Source organism: Eupeodes corollae, chromosome 2 (genome assembly GCF_945859685.1).
Source record: "Eupeodes corollae chromosome 2, idEupCoro1.1, whole genome shotgun sequence".
NCBI classification, from domain to species: Eukaryota; Metazoa; Arthropoda; class Insecta; order Diptera; family Syrphidae; genus Eupeodes; species Eupeodes corollae.
In genome coordinates this window covers 12858174-12871822 of record NC_079148.1, presented here as the reverse complement: position 1 = coordinate 12871822, position 13649 = coordinate 12858174, and positions in this window count along the sequence as shown.

Here is a 13649-nt window from a genome sequence, read left to right as displayed (position 1 = left end):
TACGGCGACTGCTACCGAGAACAAAGACAGCGTCTATTTGGGTGTGGATTTGTTGTTCGAACTAGGCTCAGGCAAAAAGTCTTGAGTTTCAACAGTTTGGGCGAGCGCATTACGATAATCCGCCTCAAGGCTAAATTCGCCAACATAAGCATAATATGCGCGCCTGCCCCAACAGAGGAAAAAGATGAAGACACCAAAGACATATTCTTCGAGCTCTTGGACAAGACATATGAACAGTGCCCTGGCTATGACATTAAAATTGTCTTAGTAGATTTTAATGCCAAGCTATTAAGAGAATACATCCTTGGTGGCTTAATCGGGAGATACAGCCTACACGACACCACGTCCGACAACGGATTCAGGCTAGTCAACTTCACAAGGGGACATGGAAATCTCCTGATCAATCAACCGTCAACCAGATTGACCACATTGCGATCGACGCACGACACTTCTCCAGTATCCAGGATATCCGAATATTTCGACAGGCCAACATTGACTCGGACCACTACCTCGTTGTAGCTAAGGTACGGCTACGGATATCCCGATCCAAGCGAAAACAAATAAGTACTGTGAGAAGATTCGACGTTAGACGGCTACAATCGCAAGAGACTGCCATTTCCTTTTCCGATCGAGTCTCTAATAACCTCTTAAGAAGTCCTATTCTGCCTGCATTAAGCATTGAAAAGCAGTGGCAACATTGCCTTGCAGCCATCAGAGATGCCAATACAGCGAAACCTCTGGTTTGACGACGAATGCCGGCAAGCGCACGCAGTGAAACAAGAGGCATACAAAACGGCGCTGCACAAAAGGACTAGAGCTGCAGCTCTACGAGCAGAAGAGGAGAGATGAACACCGGCGGAGGTGTCGTGCACACCGGAAAAAAAGAGAGCATGAGAAGCGAGCGATCGAGGAGATAGAGGGATGTCACAACAGGAATGAGGTTCGCAAATTTTAACAAAAGGTAAAAAAAACCTCCCAAGGGTACCAGCCACGAACCGAAGCCTGTAAAGACGATCAGGGGAACATCTTAGTAGAACCGCAGTCGATGCAGAAAATATGAAAAGATCACTTCTCCAAATTATATAACGGCAATGACTAACCGAATTCCGCTGTAAGGGAGATAGAACTACTCAACCTCGGCGACGCAGATCAACAATTCCGCCTACCCGACCTTGACGAAGTGAAGATAGCTATATCCGAACTTAAGTCAAATAAAGCTGCTGGAGCTGACGGCATCGCTGCCAAACTATTCAAAGTAGCAGGCGATGACTTGGTACGGAGCATGCACCAACTCATCTGCAAAATATGGTCGGAAGAAAGCATGCCCGATGAGTGGAATCTCAGCATAGTGTGCCCGATACATAAGAAAGGAGACCCTCTAAACTGCGCCAACGACAGAGGCATCAGTCTCCTTAACATTGCGTATAAGATCCTCTCTGCCGTATTATTCGAACGTCTGAAGCCATTCGTCAACAACTTGATTGGTCCTAATCACAGGAACGTCAAATCGATACCCACTATCTCTTTATCGATTTTAAACCCGCGTATCACAGCATCTATAGAGAAGAGCTCTACAGAGCAATGTCTAGTTTTGGCATCCCTGTCAAACTTATCCGTTTGTGCAGAATGACGATGGAGAATGCACGCTGCTCTATCAAGGTCGGAAAAGATCTCATCGATGCATTTGATGTCAAAAAAGGTTTTAGACAAGGCGATGCACTGTCATGCGACTTCTTCCACATCGTTCTGGAAAGAATTGTGCAAAACTCAACCGTCAACACTAGAGGCACAATCTTCCAAAAGTCCATCCAATTACTCGGATACGCAGATGATATTGACATAATTAGAAGATCAAAGCGTGATGTTAGTTGATCGTCTTTGAGCATTGCGACGGAAGCGAAGAAGATGGGGTTAGTGGTCAATGAGGGCAAGACCAAGTATATGCTGTCATCAACAAAGGACGCTGAACAACGACAACGTCTTGGTCCAAACGTCACCATGGACAGCTATAACTTTGAGGCAGTTAAGGACTTTGTCTATCTAGACACCGCTATAAACACAAGAAACGACACCAGCGCTGAAATCAAACGAAGAAGAACTTTTGCAAATCGCTGCTTCTTTGGACTTAGAAGGCAATTTAGAAGTAAAGACCTCTCTCGAGCATCTTAAATCACCATCTATAAGACACTCATCATCCCGGTTTTCACAATTTTCTGTGAAATAAAATAAGTTTGAACCCAATATTTTTAATTTTTGAAAAGCTATTTGAGTAGAAAGTAAATTTTTACCAAGTTTTAGTATTGTTTTTTTTTTAGAGTTTTATTTTTTGTAAAAAAACTATCAATTCGATTTTTTTTTAATTTTATAGAATGTTGAAAACAATATTTCTTATTAGATAAAATTAGTCTTAAGCCAATATTTCAATTTTTTGAAAAGATATTTGAGTCGAAAATCAATTTTTACAAACTTTTGTTAAATTTTTTTTAGGTTTTTAATTTTTTGTACAAAACCTTTCAATTTGATTTTATTCGAAATTTAACTGAATATTAACAGCAATATTATTTTAAAGATAAAAGTAGTTTAAAGCAAATCTACAATTTTTGAAAAGATATTTGAGTCGAAAATCAATTTTTACCAACTTTTATTAATTTTTTTTAGGTTTTTATTTTTTGTAAAAAAAACTGTCAATTCGATTTTTCTCAACATTTTCAGAATGTTGAAAACAATATTTCTTATAAGATAAAATAAGTTTGAAGCCCAAATTTCAAGTTTTTGAAAAGATATTTGAATCTATATTCAATTTTTTCCAACTTTGAGTAATGTTTTTTTTTTAGATTTTTATTTTTTATAAAAAAAAGCTGTCAATTCGATTTTTCTAAAAATTTTATCAGATATCAAAAACATTATTCTTCGTTGCACAAAATTATTTTGGAGATAAAATCGTATTTTGCTCGTAAAATTTTGGAGGTGACAAATTTTTGTTTCGGTTTTTTCGATTTATAAAAAAACCGTTAAATGTCTCTAGCGTTTTTAGTTCGTAAGATATTTAGGGTTAACCAAAATTTTCACCTTTTTTTCAAACCCTTTCTGCATCTTTCTGCCTTATTATCTGTAGGTATAACAAAATTTATTTGAAGAAATCTCTTCTGGTTCTTGAGCTATGGAGGACGAAAAAAACGTTGCGAACGTACGGACGTACGAATGTACGTACGTACGCACGCACAGACATCTCTCTAAAAATCTTTTATTTCGACTCTAGGGATCTTGAAACGTCGAGAAATGTCAAAATTTTCAATTTGACAAATCGGACCCATTACAATAACTTCCTTTGGGAAGTTAAAAAAAAGGAACAGGAATCATTCGGATCAATAAGTCAATCTATGTGTTTGTGTTTGTCTTTATTTATTGATATTTATATTTTGTTGGGGTCTAACTCTAAAAAAAATTATTTAACTATGTATTAAAATTTACGTAAAATTTCTAATTATTTTAATTGTCAATATGATTCTGTAAGCAATGTCAATATGATTCTGTAAGCAATGAAAAATTTGGGAAAATCCAAACATGGCCTAAGGATTTTCATGGTTGGGTGCGGGTATAGGCCACACTGCAATAAAACGGGCAGTGCCCTTGAGGTGGCGAACGTCCGTCCACGTCCAATTTTTAGTTAAGTTTTTAGTAAACCGGCCTGATACATGTTTTTGGCAGCTGGTGACGTTTACCTACTTCCGGGAACAAGATCCCCCCACAACCGACGCGGGCTAACGCTGAGCACATCAAGCGTTCTCGTGAGTAGATACTCTGTCCCTTTTTCCTGGTGTTCCACTTTCCTTTTCCAGATGTTCCTGTCCCGGTATTGTAGCTTCTCCGCTTTATCGATTTAGCCTTATCCACGCTCCTCCCCCTCCACTAACCAGCAACACTATCAAACCGATTATAGAATTACTTACCTAACATGAGAAGTTTTACTACCACCAGATCGGTGAATCGAGGCACTCCCCAAGGTGGAGTCCTTTCGCCTCTTTTATGGAACATGGTAGTAAACGACCTACTCACAGCATTAGAAGCAGAGGGTTTTAAGGTGATTGCCTATGCTGACGACGTTGCGATATCCGTATCTGGGAAGCACCCCCAAGTTCTCTCGGAACTCCTACAAAATGCCCTAAACAGGCTAACTAAATGGGCTAAGCAATGTGGATTGGACGTCAACCCACACAAAACAGAATTAATACTCTTTTCGAGAAGATATAAAATTTCTCAGATTAGCCCACCCAAGATTAGAGGAATACCATTAAGCTTTTCCGATCAAGCTAAATATTTAGGCCTCATTTTAGACAAAAAACTAAATTGGAAGGCAAATATTGATGAAAGAGTCAAAAAGGCTACTGTAGCGCTTTTTACTTGTAAAAAGGCCATAGGATCAAAATGGGGCTTCTCCCCAAAAATAACCCACTGGTTATACACTTCGGTAACCAGGCCGATACTCATTTATGGAGCCGTCGTATGGTGCACCGCACTGGACAAGATGGTAAATCTAAATAAACTCATTAAAGTCCAGCGGTCAGCAGGTATGTGCATCACAGGAGCACTTCGCACAGCACCAACCGCAGCACTGGAAGTGCTTTTAAACCTAACACCACTTGACATCTTCTCTAAAAAGGTGGCTGCCAACTCATGTGTAAGGCTTAGAGCCACCTCTCAATGGACCAGTAACAATACTGGACATACTACTATTCTAGACAATTTCAGATCTATATCAGATCGCTTAGACTATACCACCCCAAAAATGGTATTTGGTAAAAGATTCCATGTGTCCATCCCTTCAAGATCCTCCTGGGAAGAAGGAGGACCCCTGGAAGACGATGCGGTACACTTCTATACTTACGGTTCAAAGACCGATCACGGAGTTGGAAGTGGTATCTTTTCAGAACAACTGAATCTCAGTCTATTCTATAGACTTCCCAATCAATGTAGTGTATTCGAGGCAGAAGTAATGGCGATTAAAGAAGCACTATCCTGGCTCAAAGAAAACCCTATATCTTGTAAGAATATACGAATCTTCTCAGACAGCCAAGCCGCTCTTAAATCTCTCGCATCTGTCTCCACAAACTCTCAAACAGTCCACGATTGTCAATCATCTCTGAATGAGATGGCGGAACAGTTTAACATTCACCTCATTTGGGTGCCGGGCCACAGAGACATTCCGGGGAATTGCAAAGCCGATGAGCTCGCCAAAACGGAACACTTCTGCCTAATGTTAGACAAAAACATAACATAATATATAATATCTTCTCAAGCAATATGCTCTAGAAACAACAAATGCTAGATGGTCACAAAGTACCACCTGTCTAGCAACCAAGCAAATATGGCCAAGTATTGACTTAAAACGGTCAAAAAGCTTGATAAAACTGAGCAAACAAAGTATAAGCTCTACAATTGGACTAATAACGGGACACTGCCTCACAGGAAGACATGCTCTGAGGCTAGGGGTCTACACAAATGACTTCTGTAGAAGCTGCATGGACGAGGAGGAAGAGGAAACAGTCCAACACCTTCTATGTACATGTCCAGCACTCTCCATTAGAAGGAATTACTGTCTCGGTAATCCCTTCTTCGATAACACCAGTGAACTGGCAACGATTGACACAAAACGTCTCTCTAACTTTATTAAAAGTACAAAATGGTTTGTTTAAATTCATTACTCTCCCATGAGTAACCTCATTAGTGGTATCACAATGGACCCTTGAGGTCTACGTGTGTCAATGACATCTGGACAGCCACTCCAACCTAACCTGTAGCTTACCTGAGGACTGTTTTAAAGGCAGTAATTTTGTTGGTACTTTTTTTACTATGAACTTAAAGTAGAGGTTTGCGAAATAAAGTTCTGAATTTGAAATTCATGACACTTGATAAATTAACTAGTTGCCTTGGTCAAAATGTACGTTCAAATTTTTTTTTTAAATGAAACTTCTTTTAAGAAAATTCCAAACAACTAATTTTTAAAGCATATACACGTTTTTATAGCGTCTGTCAATTTTAAACATATAGATAAATAAAAGTAAAATCATGTGGAAAGTAACGTTAATATTTTTGAGTTGTGGTAACTAAAATTTTTGTAAATACTTTGGTTTATTGGGACTATCATGTTCAACTTAGTTTTAGACAAAATGTTTCTATGCAAGAATGTAAACCAACTATTCATAAACTAACTCAACTTTGTAGATATAAGAAATAATTAAAAAAAAATGTATTAAAAAAATAGAGAGTTTGCATTGAACAACAAGATTGCCTAAAAAAACAATAATCAATCTTCATAAATTGTATAAACATCTCCTTCCATACAAAAATCCCTTTTTTAAGTCAATTTTGTGAAGTATACCAATATCACTTCTTTTAACGTTTTTAAAGAGTCTACACGGTAACACTGAAACTTGACACTTTGAAAACATTTAACAATGATTTGAATTAATTAACTCTGAAAGACCAAACCAAATAATGACTATTAAATAACAAGAAATGTTTTATATCTATAAACAAATTATGATAAGGAAATCAAAATGAAAGTAATAACAATTAAGTGCCACGAACAATCAGTCTTTAAGTTTAGGTACCGACCTTCTGCTCATGGATTTTATTTAAACAAATTAAATAATTTAAATTATGCAGTATTAGATCCAAGATTTTATGTTTTATCGAAACACGTTTTTAAGACAAGAGATGACTTTGTATCCTATTCGCAATAGGAACTACTTAAGAACTGTTCAATAGTTTAAAACTAAGCTATGCTGCAAAAAGAAACTTTATTACGATAAGATTTGCGTTTTCTTTATGTTTTCAGGGTTACCAAATAAATTATGTAAACATACAAAAATGTAGGTATTTAATATGGATCCTATTAATCTGGAAATATATGATTTTTTATTTGTTTAAATAAAATATAAAGTCCCTTTTATTATGTTGCGGAACTCCAGTACAAACGTTCGATTCTAACTTTTGGCAACAACTATTGTTAACCGGTTGGTGAAAATCAACAAATATCTTTATTTGAAAGTTAATGTTTTGGAATTTTATATTCCACGAGAAAAGTCATTTCTGAAAAAATTCACATCAAGTTGAAGTCGAAGAAGTTGCAACAAAGACACTAAAATGTATAATGATGGAAGGTCTAGAAAAACAGATATCAGTTTTCGAATTCTCGATCAAAAGTCTATATCTGTGCAAAAAACCAAACACTTTAAAGCCTATTTTCAAACCTTTTACAGAAAGTGCGTTTTCAAAAGATTTTATCATAATTAAGAACTAAAAGCTTCCTGTTTTTTAACCCTGCAGTCGTCGCGCGGATTACTATTGTAATCCACTCATACAAAATGGAGTATTCCTAAGAAACTAGTGGTGGGGATTTTTCATCTCATTTAGTATTTACAGTTAAATAGATAGAAAAGTTAGTTAACTTAACTTAATATAACATGTAAGTACATTTTAAAGCCAAAGTAAATTTGAAAAAATTAAAGCATTTTGGTTTATTCTAATTTTAAAATGGATTAAATATGTAATCTACGCGACGACTGGTGTAACATTTTGGTGCGCGACGACTGCAGGGTTAAGAAGTATTCAGATGGGTAAGAAAGAAAGATAGTTTTTAGACATAATATTGTAAGAACTTGTACTTGTACTTACGAAGTATTTAGATAAACAGCTCCTATCGAGACCTAACGATTTTACGATGAATAAAGTAGAGGCTTTTTAAAAGCTATATGTTATATTCCATTCAAAGTTCTCCTTCAAGAAATGGTTTGGATTAAAATAGAAGTGCTGCAATTTTTACTCTTAAAGTCAAATAATTAGCACGACGAATTCTTAACACGAGCGATATTTCACTTATAAAATGTAACACGAGTCAGATGAACAGAACTGGAAAAATAAATAAGAGGTGTGTCAAAATTACCTTTCTAATAAAAAAAATACACTATACTAAAAAATATAGTAAACTCAAATACAAAGAAACTATAATTTTTTGAATTTTGTTTTATTCATGTGCCAAGTGAAGGCTAAATAGATATTTCATGAAACAAAAATTGGGGTTTTGTAATTATATATGTAAAAAGAACTCTGTCCTCAAATGGTGCCAATGGGCTTGAGTGTGGTATTTCTCGAAACGTCCCTTTTCGATGCATTATGTTTCTAAACATCTTTTGCATTGCCACCGTTCTTTCTTGTCAAAAACTATGCATCGAAACTGATTACCCAACTTTTGGGAGAAGGGCCTGTGCATCTTGAACAATTTTTGGCACAACCGAAGAAGGCTTACGGCGTCTTCCTTGGATTTCTGAGAGTAGTTTCCTAAAATATTAACGGGAAATACTGTAAATGTAAACACCAAGCATTAGCTTTTGCCAAATCGAGCATATACTCGTAGGTGAATAAAACCCACCATCACTTTTTAACACGTACAAATCCCAGAGAGCTTTACCTATACGTCCTTAAAACTCTCAAACAAATTATCTTATTTTGGAACATAGCAATAACATTTAGCGGGGGGAATTGGGTATAATTACGAGTTAAATTGTGAAATTGCTAAAAAGTGTACATGATTCAATTTTACCCCCTCTAAAAAAAAATTTTGTCGGTCCAAAAACAGGAGAACTTCTAAGGATACGAAAAATTCGTATCATAATGCGTGAAAATTTAACAAGCTTTTTTGTAAATTAGCTCTTACTTGAGCTGTTAAATAACTTCAAAAATTAAAGAGAATTTAAACTTAAGCGACAAAATGCGAATTAAAGAAAATGCGTGTTGAGTGTGCGGAACTATCGTGTATTCGTGTGGAATGGTTTTATTTCATTTTATTTTATTTTCTTTTCCTTTTTCTTCTTAATTTTAAATTTTAAATAAAATATGGCCGGATGGGCGGGAAGTTTGAAATTTACACCAATACAGTTCACAATTCATACAATTCAGTTCACAATAGTGCAATTTTTTAACTGATTTAAATGTATTTTAATTTAAAGTTATATTCAATATTTAAGATTTTAAATTCATTTTATAAAGTTTCGTATTCACGAAACAAATGGTTTTGAGATTCCTTCGGAATTTATTGCTATCGTGAAAAATGCTCGCATGATAAATATATCATCGTTTCTCTGTAATTTGTCCGCATTTGCATATTTTGATGGAGACACTAAAGCGAGTCGAAGGAACAATTACATTGGTTTGATAAATAAAATAAATTTATTCCGCGGTTTGAATTTTCTGGACAAAGATTTTGCTCGAAAACAAATATGTTGTGTCGTTTGGTTTCTTCCAAGTCTTATTTCTGCTGATCATGAAGTCTGTCAATGGACCTGTAAATTTTCTTACAGGTCCATTCCATTGCTTCCTGGTGATGCTTCATTGCCGAAACGGCATAATAAATCTTATTGCAGAGCTCCTTCTGAATTTCAATTTCTTTTTCCATAGTGGTTTGTGATGTTAGACCTTTCGCCGTTCTTTTGTTGGACGTGGAATTCTCGTCTGCTTTGCAATAATCAAAGTTTGTACCTCTGGTTCTGGTGAACCGATGAGCATATTCAATACATGGTTCTCATCCAACCAATGATTAACTTCAGCTTCAACAGAACGATTTCCTGGTGATAAAGGTAAGCAATTTTCCTTTTCAATGTTTTCGTCCATATTTAATTTGCTTTTCCTGCAACTGTCCTTTCAAAAGTAGAAATATTTGGAAAGCCTTGCACTGATTCGCCCATTGCACAAATCCTAATGATGGTTTCTTCCAATGAGCTGAAGTTGTACTCCTTGCAAGGGCCTTCGACAGTCACCCTTTTGTTTTTTTTTTTTTAATTTTGTCTGCCATTTTTTCCTCACACATTTTTTTTATCAAGCCAAACCTTAAATTATTTTATTTTTAAATAAAAAAACACCATTGAATTAACTAACCGCTTACTTTTTTCAACTCGGCAACTAATTTTACAATGCAGTTGAGATCACTTTCAACATTTTTCCATAATTTTTGGATATCTTTCTTCATTCTATTTGTAGTGAATCCATTGGAGATATCTCGGGTTTCGGAAAAAGTTCATGGGAAACACAATTCCCGATAGCCTCAATTAAAGAAATTCCACAATACTTTCTAAAATAATAACTGGGCAAGCCCAACACCGTTGAAAAAACTTTGTTTGCGAGAATTCTGTTTGAAGGCTCCGAAATTTAACACATCGTTTAAATACAGAAATCTTATGGGCAACATCAAAATAAGCCAACTATTTAGTTTGTTACATCCTAGAAAGGTATCGAAGAGGAAAAATTTAATGCAACTTTATACAATTCAAGTCAAATTAAAGCACCCCGTATTTCTTTCTTCACATTGATGGGAAATTTATTTGGGTTATTCATCCCAATTCTAAATATTCCCCGGGAAAAGTTCTCCCTGGGAGATGTGTTCTCCCGGGAACAGAATTCTCTTTTTCTGAATTTCCCGAGAGATTATTTTTCCCTTCGAAAGCGGGAAAGAAAATTATGAATGTTCGAAACAGCTGTTTTGCAATATTTGACACATAAAACAAATTTTAAAGGAAAACAAAGTTTTATTGAATGTGAACAGTTGTCCTTCAAATTCTTTTATAATTTTATTAACAAATAAAGTAAAACTCAACAATAATGTTCAGCATTGCACGTAGAATTTTACATGAAGAGGTTGAAAAAAGCCGATATCGACAGCCAAGAGCTATCAGAAGATCTTTAAGGGATGCATTCAATCCTTTGGAGTTGCCACAATGGCTGTGTGTACATTTGCTCTTTTTTTGTTTTTGGACGACATGTTAATAAACCTTTTGGTTGTTAGGTTTCAAAAATATTTTAGATTCAACAAAATTGCTTTTAAGTACTTGTTGGATGTCTTCATTAGATACTGTTAACCAGGTAAAAAGTGTTTTTCAGTTCCTCCAATTATAAAATTGAGCGCTTGCTTGCGTTTTTCCGCTGAGGGATCATACCAAACGGGGGTTCTTGAAAAAGATTTTGTATTTCTGTATCGTTGAGCACTCCTTCAAGAAACTCAACTGGTAATGAAATCAAAACTTTTTCGGGTGGCCCTATATTTTCCTTTCCTCTTTGGAACGGCGGCGCCCAAATCAAACGTTGGTGCAGCGACACCTTCCACAGACTCTTTCATGCCAACTAAATCATATATGGCCTGTTTAAAATCAGAAAATTTGTATTCTTTGTTAGGCCCTCCACCAGTGGCATTTTGCGATTTTAAATTTTCAGCCTCCTTTGCTCGGACATATTTTTTTTGATCACACCTTTGATAATAAGGTAATAAACAAATAAGTGTACAAAAATTGTTGTTAATGCTTACTTTTTTCCATTCTGGAATTGTTTTTATCGGAGGCCCACATGAATTTAATTCCCTCTCTGTCTTCTCCCAAAACTGTAACACTTCTTCCTTTGGCCTGCTCTGGAATCCACAGGCGATATCCCGACATTGCTCCATTAAATTCAGCAACATTTACAGCTGCGACTATTATATATATTTTGGACCTATAAAATTATTAAAAGTTTAATTTATTTCCGATGCAATAAACAAAAACTTAAATTTTTTGTTTCTATTTCTCCAACAAAATTTTGGGGAACAATTCGGCTGGAGACGAGTAAAAACTTTCCCTTTTTTTGACATTTAAAATGCCTACTTTTTTCCCCGAGAATTGTTTCCCTTTTTCCAAGATTGTTTGTAATAAGGGATATGGAAAGAGGAACAAAATTCCCGGGAATTTTTTGTTTGTAATAAGAAAATGGGAAAAGGGTAACAAATTCCCGATGAACAGTTATTTCGAATCAGCCTGATTTTGTTTTACTCAGCCCAATTCTTAATATTCCCGGGGAAAACAATTCCAATAAATGCGTATATAATATAAATTAAATTAAAAAATGTTCAGTATTGCAGCAAGAATCTTGTTTGAAGAGGAGTTAGAAGAACATCAAAGCCCAAGGGTTGTTAGAAGATCCTTGAGGGACAGTTCGAACCCTCTGGAGTCGCCTCAATGGTTGTAAGTACTTGTAAAGTCACAAAGATTTATTCTAAATTTGTTTTTCTAGTTTCATTAAACAACTTGATTCTTAGGTTTCAAATGTATTATACAGCCCTATTATGGTTATCAAATATCAACACGATATTTGATAAAAGTTGATAATTATCAACAAAATTAATGAATCGGTATTATAGTGATCAATTATCAATATTTTTGATAAATAGTGAATTAAAAGATCTATTGTGAATAGATTTATTGATAAACTCGGTATTACGGCTATCAAACATATTGATACTCATCAAATATTCTATCAGCTACAAAATCTTCGTTGACAAATGTATCAAATATTCGTAAATGGTAAAGAATTGTAATTTAAATGCGATTTATAAGTTTTTTTTATAGTTTTTATTGAATATACAAATTGAAGAACGAAATGCATTCACCAGAATTGTTGTTTGAAGGCATAAACTGAGGAACGAAGGTTTATCGTGCAAGCTAAAAAAACATTATTACGAGATGCTTCAAACCCACTGGACAAATTATAATTTCATGAATTAAAATAAGAAAATTAAACTTGGTAGGTATTACGGCTGTCAAATCCTCAGGATTTTCCTTCATTACTTCCACAAGCCTTTCTATTTGTTTTCTGTTGCTAACTATTCTACTCCTAAATAAACAAAATATTAAGAAAAAAGAGAAATTTATTTAATGAAAACAACTTACATCATTCCGCCGATATTATTTTTAGACCAAAACACAAGAACTTAACACAAATGACAAACGTAAAACACCAAACAAAACCTATTCGCAATCGTATATTGATTAGTATTCACAATGGATGAAAAATCATCATTTGATACTCATAATACCAAATTATCAATAAATTGATAGAAGTTGTCAGTTATCAAATAATTGATAGTTGATAGCCATAATAGGGCTGATAGAGTTAACAAGGTTGTCTTCAAGTATTTGCTGGATATTCTCTCTAGGTCCTGTGATCCAGCTAAAAAAAGTTTTGCGATTCCACCAATAACAAAATTGAGTGCTTGTTTGCGTTTCTTCGCTGAAGGAGGATTCCAAATGGGGGTGGAAAAAGACTACAATGTTGGACTGGCCCAACCTAGTTTTAGCAAAGTGCTTGCCGAAGTCTTAAACGTTTTGTAGGAGCAACTATGTCTAGAATGGATAAAAGTAAAAAAGCTTCAGAGGCAGTATTTTTGTGGGCACTTGTACTTGCTTGCGGTCGAGAAGATCTTTGTGGAATTGGCGTTGCTTCTGCCTGGACAGGTTTGATTTCCAAAGATAGGAGGCATTCTTCAGAAAACAATTCCGTTGGGGATGGAGAGGAAATGGTCACTTTTTTTGCTGGCTCTAAATTTTTTTTATTGGATTTCCTTTTCCTTGCATCCAGCCCAAACGTTGTTGCAGGAACACCTTCTTCGGACACTTGCATTCCAATCAAAACATAGATGGCCTGTTCGTAGTCCGAAAAAGGTTGCTCCTTATTTGGTCCACCATCAGTCCCATTCCTTGCTTTTAGGTTCGCAGCCGCCTTCGATCGAATATATTTTTTCTGATCAGTCCAAACCTATGATTATATATGTATGTACATGTAAATATATGTTA